Source organism: Lichenostomus cassidix, chromosome 4 (genome assembly GCF_008360975.1).
Source record: "Lichenostomus cassidix isolate B80296 chromosome 4, HeHo_3.0, whole genome shotgun sequence".
Lineage (NCBI taxonomy): Eukaryota > Metazoa > Chordata > Aves > Passeriformes > Meliphagidae > Lichenostomus > Lichenostomus cassidix.
The window spans coordinates 64,441,467-64,463,964 of record NC_139484.1 but is presented as its reverse complement, the minus strand read 5'-3'; the positions used below and the strand labels follow the sequence as shown (position 1 = coordinate 64,463,964).

At 40.9% G+C, this 22,498-nt stretch overlaps 1 protein-coding gene and 1 long non-coding RNA gene across 8 annotated transcripts in view; one reads left to right on the top strand and one right to left on the bottom strand.

The window, feature by feature from the left end:
* The window catches only part of NSD2 (nuclear receptor binding SET domain protein 2), a 99,482-nt gene that overhangs the window by 63,746 nt on the left and 13,238 nt on the right, over positions 1-22,498 (bottom strand). For 2 of the 6 annotated variants that reach the window (XM_085059613.1, XM_085059612.1), the window contains one exon: positions 17,311-17,499. The exons of 1 other annotated variant lie outside the window; for it this stretch is intronic. The gene's annotated coding sequence lies outside the window, so the exon portion shown is untranslated. Of the gene's footprint in view, positions 1-10,710; positions 10,907-17,310; positions 17,500-22,498 lie in introns of those variants that run through there. 3 more of the 6 variants (XM_085059611.1, XM_085059616.1, XM_085059617.1) reach the window with 2 other exon arrangements.
* LOC146438718 (uncharacterized) lies at positions 10,949-18,479 on the top strand. Of its 2 annotated transcripts, none has more exons than XR_014851904.1 (5): positions 10,949-11,073; positions 11,666-11,744; positions 12,909-13,049; positions 14,540-14,600; positions 15,543-18,479. It is a non-coding gene; the product is annotated as an uncharacterized LOC146438718 (long non-coding RNA). The 2 variants fall into 2 exon arrangements; XR_014851903.1 differs by having other exon boundaries at positions 15,540-18,479.

Sequence of the window (22,498 nt, the reverse complement as noted above, 5' to 3'; positions counted from 1 at the left end):
AGTTAGCAAATCTACACATGGAAATAACAAAGGGTTTCAGGAAAGAAGATTAAAATTGAAGCCAGGTACATTTTGCAGCACCTCTACTACACAAGAATTCATGGTTACACCATAAGGAAGAAGAAGGACCAGGCCTCTTGTAAGAGGGCAAGAGAGTAGAAAGCAAGGGACAAGGAGAAAATAACCATCAACAGATAACCAAGCAGTGCTGCTGTGACTTTGGAATTAATGCAAGGAGATCTAGAAGACAAGACATGAAAGAATGAAATAAGACAGATTACAGACAAGATCTGGTTGATTTAAGTTGTAAGAGTAAGGTCCTGAAACACCCGAGCACCCAATTAGATTTGGTAGATAAATTCCAGTGTACTCATGCTGGACCACCATATCACACAGAAGCAAAAGCAATCCCTTATGTTTTTCTAGATGACTCTGTATCTATTGAAAAGGAAAGTGGGGGGAGGGCAGGGAAAAGAAGGGGACAAAAGCACCACACGCTAGTAGCAGCTAATGAGCTTAAGCCAGTATCGTCCCATATTGAATGTCTGGTGACCCAACAAGTACCATTTGCACTAACAAAGGGGGAAAAACCCATTATAACCAGGAGTCTGCTGAATAAACATGATATTTCGGCTGGTGAACAAATAGCTTTCAGTATGCAAAAGAAGATTTCTTATCAGAGGAAGGTCTCTAGATATTTTAATCCGACAATGACAACTGGACAGTCTTTGCAGAGGCTTTGTACACATTTTCATACTAAAAAACCAGGCTCTATATAAGGTAAACTATCTTGTAGACATTTTAAATCATGTATTAATTACTTGAAAATTCATCATCTGACAGGAGTCATCAGCCAAATAGTTACTGTGCATGTCAGATTCCTTCTTCTCTATCCAGGCCGCTATCATTTATGTGATATTTATTAGTCACTTCTTCCACATCTGCTGTAATTTCAGAGATGCTTTTCTGGTGTGTCAGAAATAATGGAGTACTCCATCCCTTCCAATTCTGCCAAAGGGAGTGAACAGAGCAGTAACCACCAGCAAGCATCTCTATTAAGTAACACATTTGTCTAAGGGTTTTCTTACTCTGGTGAATTACTTGAGGCAGGCACAGGGAGGTAGTGGGGAAAGAAGGGGAAGATGAACACCTCAATACAAATTCACAGTAAGACAACTTTATCCACAAAAGCTATTTTTATTAGCTACAAATCAAGCTTTCAGCTAGCACTGAAAAGCTAATAGATAGCTGCTGCTTTTTTTCTGTAAAGATTGCTCTCTGATAAGTGTTGTCCATTCTCTCATCAGTTTTAAGACAAAAGGTTATTCCTATTTTCAGATCAAGACAGAAAACACTTAAAGAGATTAAGGAGGTTACAACATATTCTTGCTAACACATCTGAAAACTTGAGTATGCTTACTACCATTATCTTCTATAATATCACTAAAATATCAAATAGGAGTAGAGAAATATTTACTATCGTGTAGTACACTGTAACTACTCTTCACAACATTAAAGCAATGAAAAATTACTACAGGATCTAAACAGAATTTTATTTTACAAGAAAACACAACAAAAAATTGCATTGCAAGTTTGCCAGAATTTCTGACAAACCAGTTCTAGCCAGAAAATTCAAAAGCATTATCTCTGATGAAGAAAACTTTTAGCAGCTGAGGTAGAATTGAAAATAAATATACCCAACCTTTCCAAAAATTTGCCACGAGTCTTAGGAAAGTAAAAAAACAGCATGAGTCTAAAGATGATTTTTAATGTAAAAGCACCTGAAGTAAAGACTTCATTAATCTTGCAATAGATATACAAGATATAGTTCATTTTGAAAACTGTGTGAGAAAAGTTAGTGTACTTACATTTGCACTTACCAACCAATATTAATTGCCACCAAATATATTTTTTTGGGAAATAAAAAAGTATCCACATTTTTTACTTTGTTTTGGATTTGCCTTTTTTCCCCTGATGGATAAAATTTCAGAACTTTAATGTCATAGCCTATTTTCATGAACCAAAACAAGTATTTACTGCCTTCCTATCAAGACTATAAGTAATACCAAATTGTACACTTAAGAACTGTAGAATGGTAAGTTATTTCTTCCTTTTAAATACCACTTGCTACTGCAGAAAGCAAGTTTACGAAATGGATGGACTTCTTGCTCTTCCTCAGGAAAAGCTTTTGCAACTAACCCTTTTCTGAGGACAAGGCTAGAAGATTCTGTAAGAGGATTCCTCCCCATGAGTTCCTTTTCTTCAAAATTGCAGAAATATTCTTCTTCCACTGCCGCAGAAATTTAATGTCATCAGTTCCACTGCTGTTGCTGGAGGTGGGTGAAGCAACGAGATAGATTTGAGTACAATCTAATTCTTCTAAGATGCTGTATTTCTATCTGAAGAGAGACTACAGATACTACTGTGGTGGGACCACAGATCAAATAGAAAAGTGGCTTCTCCTCTGCACACAAGCATGGAGAAACACTGGGGTCTAAAATGGTAGGAACTAGTGGATATACAACCAATATTTACTAAATACTAAAAGGCAGACCCCAAACAAACTTTTCTGTGTCCTGGAGAGCTCCAAAGGGAATGGTCCCTCTCTAGCAAAATAGGACGCAACAATTCAATATAGCCAGAATACTTACTCAGCTGAGGTCTTTGCTCACCAATGAAATGAAGTCTCTCTCTGTCTCTCAGGTGCCCAGAGTTGTGCACCTGGCATCTATGTAGCTTGGGAACAAAGAACCAAACACAATCTCAAATAACTCAGCACCTAGGTGCAGAGTTTCTCATTTACACTGCTTTCTCACCTGGCCTAAGACTACTTTAATTTTCCACATCTTTTTTAATCCCACTGCATTTTCTTGTCAGCATCCCACCTCTGCTCCTTGCACCACACTTTGAGGATCTGGATCCTCTGGCTTACATAATATTCACTGCAGCAGATAAACACACTATAATCTATTTCCTCTTCACTGTGGCCAATGATTCTGCCCTTATTCCCATATGTGGTTGTGACAGCACAGCAATTGCCTGAAGCTTCACCAGGAGAATCATGAGAATTTCTGATTGTGCAAATTCTGAGGGAATTCAAGGAAGGGGAGATCAAATCTGGGATGACACCACAAAATGTTTTAAGCAATGAATCAAACTGCAGTGTTAACAAAATGTTATCTGCTACACCTCTACAGAAATCAATGTTTCCTAGATCTGATCAGACAGCAACTAACTTTAATCCAGAGGCTACAGTCATTTTGCCTAGACCCTAACAAGTCTGCTATCTTTGTCTACCACAGCATTAAAGCTTGTTCATCCAAGTGGGTGCATTTAAATGCCAGAAGCACACTTGGTGCACTGGAATCATTCTAAAAAGTGGCAGTGACACACACTGGTCATATACAAGGCTCTGCCAACACTAGGGAGGCCCAGCTGTATGTGCATAGAGGAGAACATAATAATCCTAGAGCAGTATTTGGCCATATCTTCTGTTGTTTACAGACACAGCAACACATTGCACTGATAACACTCAATTCAACCTCACATCCCATAGCATTAGGTAAAGATCTGGAAAATAAAGTTCACAGGCAATTAATGCTGACTCCACAGCACTACCAAATTTTACTTACAGACATGCACCATTCACCAAAAGCTGCACATAAACACATCTGAACATCGTAATTGATTATACTGTAATCCTGGCTATACTGTGCTAATTCTGCTCTACTTCACACAGACCATAACCATTTACATGCAACTACGTTAATAACTCTATCAATGTATTACCTTGAAGCAAAACACACACACACACAGGGAACTGGCAGATGTATGCCAGGAACACTCAAACAAGGCCCGAGACTTCAAACATTAGACACTCTTCAAACAAATCCAAATACTTGCTATGAAGTGGCCTTTCTGGTTCGGACATTACTTGAAGTATTTCCCTGTGCTGGAGCTCTACCATGCCCCTGCCAAAATGCATTACCACCATTCTCAGGGTTCTTAATTCCTTTTTTATTTCTTGTGCTAAATCTACATCAAAAATCCCTCAGAAAGTGATCAGTGTAACTATTACAGGTAAAAGGTCTGGAATTTGAGTTTTAAGTTTCTGTAGATATAGTGCACCATAGTTTCACTTGGAGACAGAAAAACATTTTCACGTCTAACAAACCAATTCCTTGTCCACTTTCCAAAACTTCTGTGTTGAGAGGTTTGCAGTGGGTATCTCTTGCAATTTTTTGCTTTCCTCTCAGCACAGTACTAGCTTTGTGCACTATTTCAGTGTCTTATCAAATTTAGTTCTTTAGACAAATTCTGTTGTACACACTTCTCATGGGAAAATCTAGTTCTGACTGCAGAAATAAGGAGTGTTAAACAATTGTCGTTGCTCTCCTTGCTTGCAGAGTTTCTGAAGGCTCACTTATCACTACCATTTTGAGCCAAGCTTTCACCTGATGAATAGGTATTGCACACGCACTTTCTGCTACACATTTTAAGACTGGAACTTGGTTTTTGCACTACTGCTGCATTTCAGTCACATTCCACATTTAATCCCAGCATTTGTTTCTAGTTTATTCAGGAGTGTTACTATAAATGAGCTTCTGATAGTCTGCACTTTGCACTCACAGAAAAATCACAACATTAATTTAATTCTGAAGTATCTGATTGAAACTTGTTGGCAACTACTCCATATGGGGAAATGATCCATATTCATATCTTTCACCCTACACTGCTCTACAAGGTTCATATTTTGGCTTAAATCCCTCTGGCTTTATTACCAGACTAGAATCTAGGCATTCTTTACTAGAGAGATAACTCCCCAATTTAGATGTTTCTGAGTGCCAGTGCAGTCAGGATCTTTGCTCCGATGGCATCCCACCAAGGCTGGCAAGTTTCACAATTGATTTATCTGATACATGATCTTGGGAACCTCAGCTCCTCAGACTAACCCATGCCATAACAGGAACACTTACACTTCTGCTTAGTAGAATGAATAAATATGTGAAATGGGTCCCAAACACCATGACAAGAGGCTGCATTACTGCATATTCTTTCCAATGCTTATTTTATTATTTTATCAGTAGCTTTAAAAATATTTCAAATTACATTTAGGTCACATTTCTTATGAGATCTTCCCTAACCTCAGCCTTCTCTCTTGAATGTATTTTTTTCACATACTATCTCAGCTTCTGCTCCTTGGTATATCTCTTGTTTACTATGGAAGAACTCAGAGAACAGAACAACATTCATTCCTTTTATGTTTTTTGACTTTGGCAAAGAAAACATGGAATTCTGATCTTAGCCCTCAAGGCCAAATATGTTTGAAGATGATTTGTATACCCTGAGTTTGGCTCAGTTAGTTGGAGCATGGTGCTAATAATCCAACATTGTGGGTTCAGTCCCTGTACACTTCAGTGCTGGCCTCAATGGTCCTTGGGTCCCTTCCAACTCAAAATATTCTGTGATTCTGTATCTAGATTCTGTATCAGAATTCTGAGCTTCTGGTTTTCTGGTTTAGCAAGGATGTGAGATGTGAATACTTTAGTATTTTGTATGAGGCATAAGCCAAAGAGGTTTCGCAAAGACAATTAAATGGTCACCTCTGTAAGCCAACAGAACAAGACATCCCTGAGCTTCTCCAAAGAGACACAGAAAATCAACAGTATCCTTCAAAGACAGCTGAGGAAAAATATTAAAGTTTCTATGAAAGTCGAGTTCAATAGCAGATTATTCTGCAGTTTTCCAGTCATTTGCCACCTATGTTTCCTTACCCCAAACAGGAATATAAAATAGCTCCAATTTGTGCTGGGGAGCTGAATACCAAAGTTCAAAAGAAGATCAAATTGCTATCTTACACCAAGATAAAAATAGCACAGGTTAAAAGGATGGGAACAAAACTAGAAATGGAACCATCACCTGTTGAGCAATCCTTGCAATTTATAACATGCTTTAAGTCACATATTTTACTAGTTTCATAGTTAAGTCAAATACGAGATCCTCCATCAGTGGTGCCCCAGGGCGAAGTCATTTTGCCCAACATAAGAAAACTCAGAAGTACATTAGGTTAGTACTTCACTTTTGCATACTCACTAAGTGCAATTTGCTTGCTGTGAAACATTCAAAAACACTTTCAAACATCTACTTCCCACATGTGGCTTATCACACCATGGTACCATAAGAACAACTTCCATGCAACACTATCCATCCTTAACATTAGCAAAGATAGTGGAAACCTTCCTTTTGGTTCAACCATGCGTCACAGGTATTTGTTTATTGCACACAAAATGCATTTAAAAATATTCAGTCTATGGTATAATCTACTGTATGCTTTAGACAGAAGTTTATGAATGTACCAGAGAGTCAATAGATTATCTGGTGCTAAAGTTTAGAATTGCTAGTTAGGAAGGCTAATGCATAGTCCATCATGCATTACTTATCATCACAAGGTATTAGTATATATGACCTGTTCACCAGGAATCTTGTGTATTTTTGTGCTTGCTATTCAACCAAAAGGGCAGCAGAATTGACTACAGTCTACATTTTCCTTCCAAAACATTCCAAAAACTTCTCTTCCTGCTTATGCTAGAAAATACAAAGTAACTATTATAGATGTCACCAAACTTGATAAAAACATTAGTAATAACACCTGATATATCACTTTTGTAATTTCTGTCAGTGTAAAATGACAGGGAAAAGGTAAATACATTTATACAGCTCCAATGACTCCATTTATATACCTCCAATGACTGCAGGTCATAGAGAAGCTACCTTGAAGGTGCAGTGAAGGGAGCATTTAGGTTTCTCTTTTCCTTCAAAAATGTTCTCAGAATCAAAACCTTCCAAGTAACCATTAACTGTATAAAATATCTGACTGACCCATTCAACCAACTACATGAATTTACAGCCAGCAGGGTGACTAGTGGCACATTAACAAGGCCGCCCTTACCTGCCCTGTTTCTCCCAAGTGCACCACAATTATGCACCAAAGGAAATTTGGACTCCCATGCCAAGCTCTGATGAAAACTTATTTTCTCTCTTCACTTCACCACCTGACCACTTATTCTGGTGCCATGTTCAATCTCCACTTCTCACTTACACCACCAAGATTCCAGTACATCCTTGGTGAAGACATTTCTCAAAGCTACAGCCTAGCTGGAAAATGATGTTCCCGAGAAACAGGGGACTTACTGATCCACTTAGATCCACTTGAGACGGGGCTCTGAGCAACCTGGTCTAGTGAAAGGTGTTCCTGTCCACAGCAGGGGAGCTGGAACTAGATGATCTTTAAGCCTTCCCTTCCAACAGAAGGCATTCTCTGATTCTGTCATCTCCATTCTTCCTTCATCCAAAGGCTGGATTTGATAAATTATACCAGATCTACCACATCTACTCAACCGTAAGGCCATTTCAATTCTCTTTGCAGGAAAGTAATGGAGGAGCTCTAACAGTATAGCCACAAATACAGTACTAAAACATGTAGTAGTCATCATCATCCATTGCATTATTATTAATCCCACCCAAGCATTTCTTTACTGATGCCTGATTACTGACTGTTAGGGACTCTGTTGTTTTCAGCAATACTACTTAGTGGATGCTTCTCACTGTGCAGCACACAGCTGTTGAGGAGAGGTTTAATTTCTGTCCCAGAAAAATCCAGGCCCTTTACCTTACTCTATATAGGAAATACTTCCAATTTTCATGCATTAAACCATCTTCTATGCTTAAAACCTAAGAAATGTCTTGTAGTTACGTAAGCAGGAATGACCAGCACTGACTGAAATGCTGCAAGAACTTTGCTTGTGTCTTCTGTTCATCCTACACAACATCCCTAATGCAGGGATCTGAGCAGAGCAGGTGAACATTTATGCACACATGGAGGCCCAGTGCAGTCAATAGGCTTTGATCGACCACAAGGAAACACATTTATCAGGCTGGAGAAACAAGACCTCGCTTGGGAAATGTACTGACACTGGAGGAACAAAAAGCAGGCTCAGTGCAAAAGTGAGAGGTGAAAGGGCCACAAACAATAGGACACTGAAAAACAATCTCTTCTTGCCACTCCTTTACTATTTTATTAGTGCAATGTTTTGGACACAAACTCACATGCATGTGTATATTCACCACCCAAATACCAGAAAGCCACCCCCCAACAATTATTTTTGCTTCCAGTCTAAACCCAAGCAGGGTTGGTTTTGCTGTAATATCCAGCCTATTGCACGCAGGCAGTAATTTAAATGTAATAATCTCACCTGCAAAACTACCAATGGCTTCAGAAAAGGCACACAGCCCTACAGACAGTAAAACACAATTTTTTAAAATTCTTACTAGGCATGTGTTGGATTCATACAGAACTAAAAAGAAATATATTTTATTTTTATTTTCCATTTTCTAAACTACTTTAAATCTAGACCCTAAAGTATAATGACCGAGTTTCTTCTGACATTTTCACATAATATTTGATCAACTAGTAGGTTTTACTGTACTTTTAATACCTGGATTTTTCCAAGCATGTATGAGGATAGTCCTATAACCCTCACAAAAACTAGCCATACAGTCTCCAGAAATATTTACAGTCTTTATATTCACATACTGAAAAAACCTGTCAGATGTTCTGATGGTTGCACACTAGATGAAAATCCCATTATGATTTAATACATGGGCTATAGATACTTAGTGAAGCAACCAAAAATTGTATATACTGTAAGTACTAAGCCCTGAGTAGCTCTGCAAAACAGTGGTTTAATGCAATGATTTCATCCAACAGTCTAATAATCTACAGTCTAATTCACCATACTGTGAAACAGAGGAGTTTATTAAGGTTGATATGGCTGCATTTCCCAAGCAGAATTCCCACCGTAAACAAGCAAATAACAGCTTCAGCAATAAGTTTACAGATATTCCACTGACATACAAGCATTTTGGTAAAGAATCAATTTATTGTTGCAGCCGAAGCCACACATTCCATGTGTAAGGAATTTTGGTAACTATATATATATATATATAAATATATGTACATCCGCTTAAGTCATCAGCAAGGTCTCTTTGCAAAATCTATTACAAACTTCACTGCCACCCCAGTGTTTACCTTCCTTGGATGTATGAAAAGGCTAAAAGCCAAACATGTCTTCCTTTTTTTTTTTTTTTTTTTTTAAAGCAGACCTATTTAGCTTACTCAGTGTGAGCAGCACTAGCTCCTAAATTTAACAATCATTATAAACCAATTTTAATGCAAATGCCAACAAGAAACTATTCAGGCACACAAAATACATGGGCAATGACTGATACCAGCCTCTTGCTTGCCTTATGTCTGTTAGCAAGAAGCCCGTTTTCTCTGAAATCTGTTTAAATATGGTGTTTACCATCTCTGTACTTCTACTAGTGTTTACTCCTCCTTTCAGCCGACATATTTAAAAAACAGCCAAAACCAAAAAGCAAGTATAAATACGTTCAAGAAGTATGGCAAATTCCCTTCTCCACCCCCAGAGCGGTAAAGCCACAGCAGATGAGCTGTAACTATGGCCTTGGGAATACAAGTTCCCCAGGCTCTTTTACCACACAAATATCAATTCAAGTTACAAGAGCCCCATCCTCTTAATGAAGATCGAGCCAACGAGCCCGCACGCCTTCGCAGGAATGTTTTCTTCCCATTTTGCTAACAAGGCTCTCCTCCCATACCGGTCCAGGATGGACTGCAGAAGGGTGTAAGTAGAAGGATCATCACACCAGTGTTTAGTGGAGGAATAAATCAAACATGGCTTCCCCCTCCATACATTTCCAGAGTTACATTCACTCCTGCTGCCGTACAATCTCAGTGCTACCCGGCGGGAAGGGGCAGAGCAGCCTCCACCTCCCCGCAGCCTCCCCGCCACGGCCGGGGGGGATCTGCAGCCACACGACCCCTTAAGGGGGCGGTTTAAACCCTGCTGAGGCTTTTTTTCCCCCTTCCCATCGGTCGTGTCCCCCCCTCTCCGGTTTGCTTTCTGATTTGCACTGATTGATCTTCCATTCCCCGGGGGAGGGAGGTGGGACGGGTGGGCACCTCTCCCTTACCCCTTTATGCTGCCCCCGACCTCCCGCAGCGCCGAGGAAGAGGAGGCGGTCAGGGGGGAAAGGATGAAGCTGCAACAGCCGGGACTCCGGCTCGGCATCGCTCCTTTCCGCTCCTCCGCCACCCAGGAGTCAGGCCCAGCCAGCGGCACAGATCCTGCGGCAGCCTCCGGGGGGGCGAGGGGCAGGCGGGGGGACCCACGGCCCCGCAGCGAGGGCCAGGTAGCGGGGGGAGGAGGGGGGAGCGAACAAAAAAACCCTCCTCCGGGCAAGGGGGAAACGGGAGCTGCGGGCTGCCCGGGCAGCGGCGGGCGATGGAGACGGTAAGTTTGAGGGGAGCGGAGCCTCGGCGGAAGGGGAGTCCCCGAGAGAAGCGCCGGGGCGGGAGGGGGGCGCGGATGCCCCACCGCGGAACCCGCCGTGCCCCACGCCGCCTCCGCTGCGCTCTTGCCGGGCAGAGCCCGCGGTCCCGGCCCGGGAAGAGGCTCCCGGCGCCCGCGGCGAGGCGCGGGGCCGGGCGGCAGCATCCCCGCGGGCGGGCGAGCCTCGCCGCCGCCGCTCCCGCCGCTCCCGCCTCCCGCCCGGGGCCTGCGGGAACGTGCCCCGGGTGCCTCCTCCCTTCCCGCTGGGGAGAGCCGGCCGCGCTCCCGGCCTACCGACCTGTGCCCTAGCGCATCCTTCTCCCCGGGGAGCCGGGCGAGGCGGCGGCGGTCTCTCGGTGCCGGGGAGCGGCGGGAGCCGTGGCGATACAGCGGCAACAGCGGCGGCGGCGGCTCCGGCGGGTCCTGCGCGGCGGCCCCGCCCCCTCCTCCGGCCAGAACCAGCGCGAAAAATCGGCGGCGCTGATTGGCCGCCGCCGCCGCGCGGCCCCCGGAGCGGCCGTTTCAAATCCCCCCGCGCGGAGCCGCCCGCACGCGCGGCCGCGGGGAGCGCCGCCCGCCGGGAGCGCCGCCGGGAGCGGAGCTGCCCCGCCGAAACGGGACGGCGGGCCCGGCGCCGGGGCAGGGAGGGCCACGGGGCGAGGTGGGGCCAGGCCCGCGCTGGGGGAGCGTGGCTCGCCGCCCCCAGGTGGGCGAGAGCGCGTCCAGGGCCCTCCCACCTCGGTGGGAACGCTTTTTTTTAAAATGCCTTTATGTTGTTGTTATTGTTTATCTCCCCTGGGGTACGGGGATGCTGGCCCTGAGCCCTCCCCAGGTGCGTTAAGACCTCCCCCACCCCCTCCCCCCCATAAGGGAATATACAGATGTCAGTGAAAAATGTATAATTTTAAATATATTTATATTATTATTATTTATCTCCTCCCGGCCGGCTGAAAAGTGCCCTCCTCGCTGCTGGCCTCAGCCACCGTACACGTGCGCTTTCTGAAAATCCTGATTTAAGCCAAATGTTTTGACTTTCCTTACAACTGCACACAATTTGGAGGCTGTCGAATAGTTGTAAGAGCTGAAGTGTGTCTGGCTGCGAATTATCCGGGCTGTCTCTTCTGGAAGTATGGCCCGGATTATTATTTTTTTTTTTTTTTTAAGCTTGCATCAAAATAAGTACATGTGCTTGCAATTTGTCAATTGAAAACACAGCTTTTTTTTTTTCTTTTTCTTTTTTTTTTTTTTTTAAGGTCAAATCGTTAAACAGCCGTCATGTTACAACAGGAACAAATATTCTCATGAACTGTTGCACCAGATAATGTAAAGCAGGTAACGGCCAGCTTTTTCAAGCTTTCAATGGTTTAATAAAGGATTTATGGAGCACTGAGAACCTGTGTTTGTGTACATGGCAGAGAATAGAGTTCCTCGGTGCTATGGTTACTGTATTAACCTGGTAGCTAAGGATCTGTCGCAACTCCTGCCAAAGGTAAACATGATAATTGAGGGAGGGGAACACACCAGCATCATACTATATGGATAATGGTGAAATTAGGCCATCTGTTGCAGAAAGGCTTCTGCTATTTATTTTTTCACGTAATCCTTAATTTACTTTCATATGTTAAACTTTGTTGATGTTTTTAGGTGAGTGTTTAATGGTGGCTGCATGGCAGTTAACAGTTAAACAGTGTAAATTTAGTGCTAAGTACTTTGTAATGAAAATCTTAATTATTGGCTGATTGAAACTTTAAGCTGAAGGTGGCTGGAGATCTGTCTGTAGTGATAAAGGTACCTTAACTTGTTCTACAGCCTTTCCGTAAAAAACCAAAATACACTATCTTTAAGGTGTTAGACAAGATTTAGCTTCCCAATGTCAGTGTTTACAGCACTAAAGAGAAAGTGCCATTACATTTTAAAACAGCTAATTTGGATTAAGAGTTGTGATAGTTTTATCTAGCTTCCTTGCTAAAGTTCAGTTAAATACATTCACAGAAAAACTAAAGATCCTTTCTAATTAAAAATAGAGACACCTGTATCAATACAAATAAGTAGAAGTACAAATATGTGAATCCTGTTGCTGACATAAGGGAATACCCAGGCTTGTTTTTCTTCCATAGTTGAACAATAAAGCTAACGTACTAAAAGTACAAAGCATGTGATGTATGCAGGGGTGTTTTCTGTTCCTGACCCCCCCCAAAAAAACCCCCCAAACTTCCATAAGAAACAATTATTATCAATAATTGGCATGATACAAATGCTTTATCTGTGTTCTCTTGAGAATAAATTCTGTGTGCAGGCCCAATGATATAAATTCATCTTTATGTATGACTTAAAGAGAAATAGACTTTTATTTTGTACTTATCACTAACACATAATATCCTACAGTTAGCACAGTTCCTATGTTTACCTTCTGTATCAGTATCAGTCCTTTAAGGTATAAATGGAAGCATTTTTGTTATCATGGTCAAGGTGACAAATGTTCCTTAGTTCTTACAGCTCCTGTAGATCACTGGCCTTGTCTCTGAGACCAAGATTTGCAACCATGTAATTACCTCCTGATAGCCTCACCATGCAGACTTTCAGGAAAGCATATGCTGGGCGTTAACACCTTTAACTGCAATACTACCAGTTTATGTTGTAGGTAGTCACTGGTGCAAACTTCTCCAATGTCTTGACCCTTTAAATAAAAATTGTGCTTGCAGGTTTTTTAATTTTTAAAACAATTGGCCGTTTCTTTGAGCTCTTATTGTGGTAATAAAGATATCTCATTTTTCCACTGCAGTACACAAAAAGGCTGGTCCTTTGCAAGCGGGTACAGTTATATTACACTTCTGAAAACTGACTTCAAAAAGCTTTAATTTCTCAAGGTGTAAATGCACATGCAGTGCAGAATAAGCTTGTGCTGACAAATCACTGGCATGCTGCATTACACTTGAGCAATGGCTTTGAAGGAGTTGAAGGAAACGTCCTCTAATCAGTTTCTAGTAGTCACAAATTCCCAGGCTGAACATCTTGGAGATTTCACTCTCTTTCATTATATTTCCTTGTGATTTTGAATTAGCCAATATTTTTTAACAGTTTTGGTTGCAATGACCTATCCAAGAAACATCAAAGATGCATAACTGGAGTAGATAAAAGTATTCATTTGTTAGTGACTCTTGTTTCACTTGGTATCTAAAATTTTATTACTTCTTACTTTCAACTTTTATGAACATATTGTGTAAAACAATATAAAAATTAATAACCCTCTGTTCAACTCAAAGGCATTTAAATATATGTAGTGGTTGCATATTGTCCTAGAAATATTTAAATATTTTGGAAAGTATCTATTAGTTAGTAGGCCAAAAGATAATTTGCAATTCAAGTACTTTTTCAAGACCACTTAGTCAGCAATAACTGAAGTCAGTGCCCCTGGCTTTAGGCCTGTGCTAGGATGTGCTGGAATTCTGAACGTGAAGGAAGTTTTGTTGTGTTGCCACCACAGGGACAGTCAGTGCCAGACAAGCCAAGGCCTTGCAGTGCAGTTGCTGTAGTTGCTCTGTGTTCAGCACAGCTCAGGAACAAGCAGTGTGTGTGTGGCACTACTCTGTGCAACAGTGCACAGCTCCCTCCTTGGAGAGCTTGCTCAGTGCTGGTGACAAGGGGATGGGGCACATTTTGGGCTACTTGTTGCCATGAGAAGCACTGGGGACCCTGTGCTGAAACTCTGCTGCTCCCCTGGAAAAGGCAAATAGTAAAGATTGTGCAGTTCATGAGCATATTTAATCTCATTGCAGATCTTTGTGGCAGGGGCCTCATGTCTACATTTCTCTCCTGTATGGATGCTAAGCACTGATTGCTTTCTAAATTCCTTTCCTGTACCCATTTTTATTTTTGTTTTAGGATTTTATATAGTAATCTGTCTAGTATGTATTTTCCTGAATGCAGATTATCTTGGTGGCAATGCTAACTCAAAGTAGTGTTAAACTGAAGTTACATGAGTGTAAGTCCATGTGTTGATCAGATATTCCCAAATTAGTAGAGCAGCACAGCATGTTTGCAGTGTTTATTGTACTAAGGTGTTTAATGAGGTAAGGACTGCACTAAGCCATATAGAATCTACAGATTAATTTTTTCTTGTTTCACAGACTTTTCCATGTATTAGGGGTGAACACTGAAGACATTACTGTTCAAACTGTGAATACACTGGTAAAGTTAATGCTGCTCATTGTCCTGTTTTGCTATAGCACTGATGCAGAGATACCTGCTCAGTGTTGTTCCTACTATCACAATGACACTTTCATGCAGGCAGCTGGCAGCCCATCAGCTGAGCACTGAGTTTGGCCAGCAATCCATGTTTTTTCTTTGGATTAACACAGAGTAATCACTGTTTTCAACCTGTCTGAACCTATCCTTAGCTATGTTAAGTATAGCCATACAGAGACACCGATCTTCAGCATGTCAGTCTGAGTGTCATCACAACTGTTCAGAGAAATCTTTATCACCATGTATGTGTTTATGGCTTTGACCATGCAGCATATTGCATGCTATTTAATATGGACACAGCAAGCTGCTGATATAGAATTAAGAAAGAATGAAATATGAAATATAAAATCAGTATTTAAAAATATTTTATATCAAGTGTAGTATATTCATCATAAAATGATAGTAGTAAACATGTCCTACAGAATTTATTCATCTCCTAATTAATTTGAAAGGAAATTCATTGAAAATGCTTACTTTAAAAATTTGACATTGTGTATCAGAATCACTTTTAAATTATCTTGAAAATGAGAAGGTACAGGCTTTTCACACTTTTTGTGTAATCCCATATAAAAATGGAGGAATTTTTTTTTAATAGAAAGTTTATTCCTTGGGAAAAAGAAAATAATCTACTTGGAGCATTTAAAACAGAATTAGTCTCTGTCCAAATGAGAGACATCTTAAGTGCAGCCACAGTTTATATCTTAAATACTGATGAGCGTAAAATATGATTATCTGATGAAAAAATGGTTAAATGTGAATCTTCTCCATACTACAAGTTATACACCAGCTTGTTTACCAGGTATGTTTTCAGACAGGAAAATAATGGAGTAAATGTCACTATTCTTACAAATACCTATTTGCGTTTGCGTTATTTGTGCTGAGCAGAAGGAAGGGAAGTGTAATTGAGGGAGCAAAAGGAAGAGGAAAGTTGAAGACATGAGGGAGTGGGATACATCTTCAGGGCAAGACAGAGGCCAGGAGAAAGGAAAGCTGAGGAGCATGTCCCTGCTGTTTTCCAGTGTTGGGATGATAAAAACCAGCTGTATACCACTTCTCAGCAGCTAACGTGCTTCAGCAGCCTGGTATAAGTAACTTCAGTGAACTAATAAATTTATCTATAGAAGTTATATGTCTCTAATTATCTTCAACATCAATATGAGTTGATTTAAACATTGCTGACATTCAGAATAAAATAAATCTAATCTATGTAGAAACACACAGCTTGAGGATTCAAAACATATTAACTCCACTATCTATTGATAGCATAGTATGTTAGTGTGTTTCTAAACATAAACTTAATCTCCCTTAGAAGTATAAATTTTAAAATACATTTATAATCAGAATTAATGTTTAGCACAACAGAGCAAAAATATATTTTTTGCAATATGTTTGGCATGCATTTCTAGATCCTACAGAGTAAAGCTTTAGCCTTAACAAGCTAAGTCAGCTTTTGAGGAGCTATAATGTAGGTTTGAATGTTAAATTCTTCTGCATCTCAAATTGCTGACTTATGTTTAATCTTCATGTAATTATTGGTCAGCAATAATCACAATGTGGTAAGTTATATAGAAATTGAAGTCTTGAAGAGTGGGTTTTTTTTTTTCCTTATGGCAGAGGAGTGACTTGCTATTCCTACTCACTGCTGGGGCCAAAGAATAAAGTTTGTTAAGGGTTGAATAGGCCAGATAGATAATGCTACTACTGTTTTCAGCAGATGCTAATGCAGGATTTTATTTTGCACATGTATTAATCTTTGCTGCCTCAGTGCAGAGTGGTGAGGGTAACTATGTCGGTCCTAAAGGTTAATTTCATTCTTTTTTAAGGCATGCCATTATTCTGTTAACAGTAATTGCTCTTTTTTGAATGATTAATTTGATCATATGAACTGTTTCTAATTATGTTGGTGACTGGCAATTTCCTGTACTGAGAAATTGTAGCTGTGATCATATCCTATTTACTTGGTATATATGCCTTGAGAAAAATGCTCACTGACAGGCATTTTCAGACATATTCACTAATTTCAAGAACTGTTTGGAGACTATATATAAGATGCTTAGCACTTGTTTTACATTGGTGTTGAGTATGTGCAAATGTACTTGACAAATGAGGGCTGAAACAACTGGATGTGAGGCACAGGATGAGCAGGTTTGCAAATGCAGGCCTATCTGCTAAATTATCACCTGTGCTGTCACTGCTGTGAAAAACTGAAAGGAGTGGGATGTGTTTCTTGTGCATTTTACAGTGTTCTTACACTCGAGCTGGATTTGCTCACTGCTGTAAGCTCTGTTTGCTCGCTTCAGTTATTGTTAATGAGCCAGAGCGTGCTCTGTGCCAGTCAGTGCAGCACTGAGAGACTCCTGCTCGGTGAGCCAGCCCTGGCAGGGAGCAGAGGGCTGCTGGGCTGCCTGCAGGAGTCACACTGCGCTCCTCTGTCAGCAGCTCAACCCTACACGCAGCACTGACCCCCCTGGAGGCAGCTGTGGCTCCAGTGCCAAATCTGCATCCAGTTTACAAATAGCAGAAGAACGCCGGGCTGTCTCAGCTGCATTTACAGCAGCTGAACTAAACTGTGATTCAAATGAAGAATGTACTCAGCAGAGGAGAGGTGCTGGGTTTGGCCAGTGTGCAGGACGCTGCCTACATGAAGACTCACCCACTCTCTGTTGTCTCATGCTGAAGCTGGGCATGGTTGTAGTACCACTGTGCTAAGAATAGCATCATTCCCATGGACACAAGCCACGGGGAATTGAACACTCCTCCTTTTGCAATTGCTACAGCAACTGGCCATGTAGTAGTTGCTGAAGGGCTGATGTTATGTGCATCTTCTGGGTCTGACCTGGTTCTGCAAAGCAGGAATAAACTGTTTGCACTAGTTCCACAGGAGATGATAGGCACTTAAATGACATTCAGAGTCAAGGAGTCTGTAATTCAAAGCCCCAACTTCTGTCTCACCCCAGAAGTGCTTCAGAAGGTCCAGAAGAGTTGGTTTTGCCTCTTACTAAAAGTACACCACTGATAACATCACCAGGAGCTGCAGTACCAGGATCCTGAAATTGAGCATTCTCTCTGATAATCTGACATTCAAGGCCTTCAAAGTGCAACCAAGTGCTTTGCCACAACATACCATCTTAAATGCTTAAATGCATCTTAAATTCTACATTTGTTCCTTCACCTACACTTGCAAAACTGTTACATTTGACTTATATTTGGAATCACTCTGGCAAATGTATGTATCAGTATGTGAGCTGTCTCTGCAGCCCTAATCCTTTAGGTTCTAATACAGCTGTAATGCCCATTGCCTGCAGGGACTCTGGTCTAGCCCACTGTAGACCTGCAGGAACAAAGAGCTGCAAGCCTTTTTATGTGCTCCCTGATGTGCCTGTAACTTGTCCTCGAGGATTTTAACAGGCAGGCAGGCAGGCAGCCTATAGGCCTGGTAAGGATATATCCCTCACAGTAAATTAAAGAACTTCATCAGATGTTCACTGGCTCGTTAGGGTGGGACCTGTGATCCCTGCCCATTACACACATGCTTGACTCTCCAGCTGCATATTGCCTTTCCTGATTCCCTTTGCCACCTCTAAGGCTGTGAATCAGCTCAGGCACTGCTGCAGTTCCCAGCCTGGTGTGCAAAGGTAAACCAGCTCCCTGCACAAATTGATCACAAGTTCTGCTTCAGTGTTTCGAGCCAAAGAGCTTCTACTGCTCAGCTACAATCCATTGTCTGCCTTCATCTGCATGGTGCCATCCTAATAAATTATAGGGGGTGCTCTCAGAATTTACCACTTTGCTGGCTGTAGAAACAGCAAATAGAAATCTGAAGGATGCTTTGGAGATGCTTTTTTTAGAATGCAATATAAACAGTGAGTGGGCCTCTTCAGAAGTCTATGGATATGCCCACACTGGGATAGTTGCTGGGCCTAGCTGATTCAGGAAGGAACATAAAGAAGTCGTTGATTCAATGGGAAACATTTACCCAGGAGTCATGTTTGAACAGCTCCGGTCTGAGAATGGAATTCCACGTTGATAATTGTCAATATTCATTAAAAATTTTACTGTGGCTTCTGAGACTTCATTTCTAGGTTGGTTTAAATAAGCAGTTATCATATTCTTTCATTTTCTTTTCATGGCATTGTAGGCAAATTAATTGTATGTTAAGTCTTGAATAATTTAAAAGATTTAATTTATGACCCAACTATACTTGCCTTTTAAAAAGTCCAAAGGGCAGAGACTTAAGCTTTACATGTTCATATGGCACCAGTGCAGGAGCCCTCAGCATGTGGGTGTCCTGTAAGCAATACTGAAATATAAATGTTAAATAATAATGTCTTCTGAAGGTAAGAGCCACGGTTTTTGCAAACCTTTTGCACACTCTTGTGTATGTGCTGGGCAGACAAGCACTCTGGAGTTTGAAAGATGACCCCCTTTTGAACTATAAGCATCCCATCTCAGTATGATTCCTAGGGAGAAAGTCTTGTTCCAAGCGTTTTGGATTTATGTAGGCCCAGTGGAGTTCACTGGTGGGTTTATTTGGCAGGTGGGCCTTATTAACCTGCCAGCAAGGGACTGTTTGACCTGCTTCGGTTTGTAGAGCTTGTAAATAAAGATTCTGTCAGGGAAGAGAGATTCTCTTGTGCTTCAGACTATTTATATCTCTTCTAACTGTGGCTGTTAAAGCTTATAAAGAAACAGAAGGTCTGGGATGTGAGACAGAAAAGCCTGAGGGAGTTTTACGTGTTGTATTTGGATTGCTGTGTTAATATCCTAAAATAAACACAGCATGCCAGAAAATGGGGAATATTTTTATTGTAATTATTATTAACTCAAAGACATAAATTATTGGTTATTGAATGGAGCATGGCTGAACTTGGCTGTAGAGGACAATAAAATAACCTCTTAATTTAACACTAGCAGCTATTGGCAATCAATGGGAGCCAGACATTTAATCAGCTTCATTTCCCTCTTTTTTTTTGCTTTTTTAAAAATTTTTTTTGCATTGTTCTCAAGTTTAATAATTACTAGTATTAACATTTTTTACAGCTCAGGTTAATAATGAATACAAGAAGTTTACAACAAATTTTAATCGTAATAAAACTATGATAGAGTCTCCATCAATGGATGTATTTTAATTGGACAGAAATATATTGAAAGATATGTTGTATTACAGATTGAAAAAAAATCCCTTCAAGAAGTCTTTTCATCTGTCTAGTGCAGGTCTGATTATAGGGTCCTTTCTAACTCTGCAACATGTACTTTTTAATAGGTGTTTCTTATTCAGTGAAAGGACTTTATGTTATTTATATTACCTATAATGTAAGAAAATGTTTTTATCTTACTCAGAAGCTACAAGTTTGGACTAGCTGAATAATCTTTTTGAGAAAGGTTTCCTTCTGCTTTAGCAGACCTACTCAGACACCCAAGTGCTACTGCAGATCAAATGACACTGAGTTCAGCGTCTGGCAGAGTTGAGATTTTGAGTCTGTATTCCTTGTTCATTCATTTGAAAGTGAGTTTTGGAATATTTCTGCTTTCTGTCCTCAATGGACTCGATAAATGTTTTTTGACCTTAGTCAGGTTGGACTGATCTGCTACTTAGGCATTCTACAGATGTTTTAAAATATTAACAGTCACCAGTTTATAGAGAATCCGTTGAATTTACAATTACAAACATACTGTGTGCAAAACATTTCGCTCAAGAGCTGCTGCTGTGGCCCAGGAGAACTTGCTGCTGGGCAAGGAAAAGTAGGGTATTACTGCTGATGCACTCTGAGTGGAGAATGGCTTCCAAATTCTTCTAGGCACCAAAACTTTGCAAGTGGGAGCCACTCCAGAGAAATACAAAAACAAGCCCTTTCTTCTTTCGTTCCACCTCCTTTCCAGTGGGCATCTCTTTTATGAGCTGGATGCCCTGGCTCCCAGCCCTGCTGTGATGTAGGACTGGCAAACTGCTGTGCACCTGTTCCAGGGGGATTAGCCACTGGTGACAGCCCATACCCAGAATTTCCTCCACAGATGGTATTACCCTTCAACAAGTGAGTCAGAACCATTTGACTTGGAGCTTTTTATAGTTGTTGTTGAGGGTAATGATAATAATCCTAATAAAGTAGTTCTTATTCTCTCATACTGAATAGTTTGCCATTGGTTGAAGAAGATACCAAGCCACCCTTCACTCCCATCCCTATCAGCTTTGCCAGCACTGGCAAAACAGTGTTAGGCTTTTACAATCATCTGTCATTGCATTGGGAAGCGAGTGTTGTCTGGTGGATGAGATACCAGGCTGAGGCCAAATTGACTCCACTAATTAATTCACCATTGGGAAATCTAAGACTATATTACTTCCTCTGCTGTTTTGATTTTCTTTATGATAAATACATTCATTTGAGAATTCAATGAACAGCTCATGCTGAAAATCAAGTTTGCTAGGATTGGTTTATGGAACTGGGCTTTATGTTAAGTTTTCTAGTCCAAAGAATCAAGTATTGTCTGTGTTGTATTCCTACATGTTGATGCACCAGATACCACTATGATGCAAATTGATTACAGAAATAATATTCACAGGTTTTTTTCTCTTTTGTCTGCTGCTTACAAGCCTTTAAGTCATTCTAGTAGAACACAGTTTTTGATATAAATACTTTATTTTCTTACTTTGAAAACTGTCTGCATAGTTCAGGGAATAAATGTGCTAAATATGATTCCATCCAAGTCTCTCTTTTTTATCTTTTCCTCTTCTCCTTTTTATCTCCTCCTTTTCCCCCTTTTTTTTCTTTTTTTTCCTCCCTTTCTGCAAGTACATAAAAATAATCAGGCACTTCCTGCTATCCCTACACACAAATTCAGTTCCTGGTATATCCACTCTAACGTATTCAGGAAGGAAGGAATAATCTTTCTGAGGCTGTAGTGCTTCTACAGTGGCTGCAGTAGCTGTAACTCATACTGTAGGAATTGTGTAATGTTTGATCTTTGGAAGTAATAAGGAACAGGCCCATTCACAGGTGAGAATATGCATTGTGCAGCACAGTGAAGCAGACAAATGTTCCTGCATAGAGGACACTACCATCTGCTAGAATTAAACAATTCATACCAGCCACAAAATTCACCGAATAATGGTAATTTTTTTTTAAATAAACCCCTCCATTTCCTGGCTAGGATAAAGTAAGACTGATTAGGTGCCACTTGTAAAAGGTGGGTTTTATGAAAGAAGAGGATGTTAAGTGCTTTAGAGGAGATGGATTTGCAGGAGAAGCATGATAAGATAAAGATTTGTCTAAAATAGGACTGGGAAATGGCTAAGTGGGAACTGTGAGCTGAGTATGTGGGAGGGAAGGAGGCAAGCAATCATTTCACCAAATATTAAGAACAGAAGAAAGGCACGGGTGGAGGGCAGATTTCTTTTTGTTAGTCTGCTTAAAATTGACCTGTTGATTTCAGTTCCTGCAAGGCATTAAGACTATGTTCAGTGAGCTATTAATGTACATTTATCAACCACTTGTGAATGGTTTCTATCTGCTCTTTCGTCCAACTACTCTCTTTACCTCACCAAAATAATCCAAGAAGTGACAACCAGCCTGATTCACATTTCAATTCAAGAAGATTCTACTTGATTTAGATCCAGCTGCTTTGCTTTAAAGATATCAGCTGTTAATTTTAACCAGCACACTGTAGGGCTGCTCTAGCTTTCACCTATGAGCAGTCAGGTCCAGCATACCCTCACAGCCCTGTAAGCCTTCTCCTGGCTCCCATGGCAGCGGATGTGAGGATAGAATAGCACAGAGTGGGTTACTGTCGGTGTGGGAGGGAAACAGCTGCCTGGTAAAGCAGCCTTTTGTGGAGTATATCGAGTT